Here is a 3,376-nt window from a genome sequence, read left to right on the forward strand (position 1 = left end):
CAGCCCTCTAAGGCTATTGCTATTGGGTTATCCCTCTGCGCCCCCGCGCAGCACTGAAACACTTGCTGATTTCCTCCGCCTTGGTGGTGGACCGCTCTACCAGTGTCCCCACCGAGTTGGAGAGCCGCGATGTTATTCGCCGCCACCCTGTGGTGACGGAGAGGGGGAAAACATGTTCGGCCGCCAAGCTGGCACCCTGCTCCAACTCTGTCTTCCCCGTCCGGGGGAGAGGAGGGAGGGGAGAACCGAACGGTGAACCGTGGAGGGAGGCGGGGCAGGAGTTGTTTTTCTTCGGACTCCTGCCCGGCACTCGGCCCCAGGGACACGAGGCCCCGTCCGTGGGCTCGTAAGCCTGTACGGGCCAATCGTCCTCCTCGGCCACAGCAGCAAGAGCGTCCGCTCTCCGCTTCATGTCACCCGAGGGGAGACGGGCGCAGTGTGTGCATGCTACCTGCTGGTTTAGAGCCGCGTACGCGTGCTCTGACCCCAGGCAGGATTCGCGTACTGTTTTCTGTGCTTCAGTAACTGCTGGTTGCTGAAGAAAAGAGGGAGCAGATTGCCCGGCCACCTTCCTATTTATACCGGAAGGAGGCCCGAGGGTGGGGCCCACCTAGCGGGTGGGCGTGGACTATAAGTGTTTCAGTGCTGCGCGGGGGCGCAGAGGGATAACCCAATAGCGATAGCCTTAAAGGGCGAACCCATATACGAAATAGAACATTATGCCCTACTATTCTTAAAACGTTTTCAGCAGAAGCTTTTATTTTGGTTTGGAGAATGTTCTTCTGAAAGGTCGGATAACGTTCTTTAAAAACATTCTTAAAATGTTTTTGATAACATTGTTAGAACATTATGTTGTTCTTAAAATGCATTATGTTTAAAACATTATGCAAATGTTCTGTGGTAACAATTTACTAAAATATGTTTACATTATTAGAACATAAAAACATAATATTCCTGTAATTGTTCAACTCAAAATTCCTGGGTAAGTGGACTGACCACTGTGGTCATTAGGATGATTTTGATAGTTTACTTAACTATTGGAATTTGACTATTAACACATGTAAAAGGATGACTCGGAATCAGCTGGTGAAAGTAACATTTGTTTATTAGAAAAGGGGAGCTGGGAGTGGAGGTTGGTTATGGCGGCAGTGGGAAAAAGTTGTTCTAAGGTGGGTAGAGAGGCCTGGCTGCTTGGGAGTGCGGAAGGCCTTGGATTCCTCCTGGGAGGGACATACAAATGAGTGTGAGGCAAAAGCAGGAAAAGTTGTCAAAGAATATGCTGGAAAAAGCTAGAGCGGCCCGCAGCAAACCGTTCACGGCAACAATCCGGCAGGGAATGAGTGCAGGCTGCAGGCTTTCATAGTGTGGCTGATGAGCAGGTTGCAGGTGTGGTTGATTGGAGATTGCTCCCAGCCGTGTCGAGCAGACCAGCAGGCAGAGAGAGAGAGACACAGTAGAAACAAACACATACAAACACTAACAGGGGTTTCAGGGCCGGGCAGTGACAGTCGGTCCGTTCTTCTATATGTCTGTCGGTCTCAAATCTAAAGGGTGCAATAACGATCTGTATCCAATATGCATAAACAGCGGACACTGTTTATACGCAGCCCTCACAAACCACACACGGCCAGATAGCTTATCTAACAGTTAGAACCTACATACGAGACACAACATTTATAGTCAGAAAAAAGTTGGATTATTTTCGGATATTTTACACAAATGATATTATGAATACTGTGGGCCGACATACCTTAGTGTGATTATAAGTGCATGTGGGTGAATATTGGCATGCATACATTCGTTTTTATACGTCCTATTTATACGTCTCAATGCGCTCATACATCTTAAGAATGTTAAAATATTAAGAATGTTTTTAGAGAACGTTATCCTACCTTTCAGAAGAACATTCTGGGAACCAAAATAAAACGTCCCGCTGAAAACGTTTTAAGAACAGTAGGGCATAATGTTCTAACAATGTTATCAAAAATATCTTAAGAAGGTTATCAAAAACATCTTAAGACGGTTATCACCAAACATTTCAAGAATGTTTTTAAAGAACGTTATCCTACCTTTCAGAAGAACATTCTGGGAACCAAAATAAAACGTCCCGCTGAAAACATTCCTAGAACAACGAATGGTAACAAACATGTCTAGCTGGGAACTCACACATGCCACCGCAAACATGCAATATCTGCTTACAGCTTATCATGAATTACGTGCCTGTTTGTTTTTTTCAAAAGGAAAATATTGTGACATCAGATTTTTTTTAAAACATCCTTTTCAAACAAATGCAACAAGTTTGTTTTTTTAAAGCATTCTAGAAATAAATCTGACGTTGACCATGACCGTGTTAATATTTGCCATAACAGGAACGTTTTATAAAAAAAGAATAACATCCTGAAAACATTTTCAGAATGTTTCTTTGTTATCATGTAACATTGAGGGAACGTTTTATAAAGAACTTCTTTAATGTGTTACCCCAACAACGTCCAAAACACATCCTTAGAATGTTGCAGGCAAAACGTTCCACCTTTGTTAACATATCACATTAAAGGAACATTTTATAAAACCCTTTCTGTCATCTCAGGCCTCAATAACATCTTGAAAACATTTTCAGAATGTTGCTTGGAAAATGTTCTTCATTTGTTATTTTGTAACATTGAGGGAACGTTTTATAAAGAACATCTTTAATGTGTTACCCCAACAACGTCCAAAACACATCCTTAGAATGTTGCAGGCAAAACGTTCCACCTTTGTTAACATATCACATTAAAGGAACATTTTATAAAACCCTTTCTGTCATCTCAGGCCTCAATAACATCTTGAAAACATTTTCAGAATGTTGCTTGGAAAATGTTCTTCATTTGTTATTTTGTAACATTGAGGGAACGTTTTATAAAGAACATCTTTAATGTGTTACCCCAACAACGTCCAAAACACATCCTTAGAATGTTGCAGGCAAAACGTTCCACCTTTGTTAACATATCACATTAAAGGAACATTTTATAAAACCCTTTCTGTCATCTCAGGCCTCAATAACATCTTGAAAACATTTTCAGAATGTTGCTTGGAAAATGTTCTTCATTTGTTATTTTGTAACATTGAGGGAACGTTTTATAAAGAACATCTTTAATGTGTTACCCCAACAACGTCCAAAACACATCCTTAGAATGTTGCAGACAAAACGTTCCACCTTTATTAACATATCACATTAAAGGAACATTTTATAAAACACTTTATTTCATTTCATCCTCAAAACATCCTCTGAATGTTGCAGTTAAAACGTTATGTCTTAGTTAACCTTAAACCTTATAGGAACATTATTTGAAAAAAATAAACATCCTAAAAAGGTTCTTTGAACATCAGATTTAAACGT

Source organism: Pseudochaenichthys georgianus, chromosome 19 (assembly GCF_902827115.2).
Source record: "Pseudochaenichthys georgianus chromosome 19, fPseGeo1.2, whole genome shotgun sequence".
Classification (NCBI taxonomy): domain Eukaryota; kingdom Metazoa; phylum Chordata; class Actinopteri; order Perciformes; family Channichthyidae; genus Pseudochaenichthys; species Pseudochaenichthys georgianus.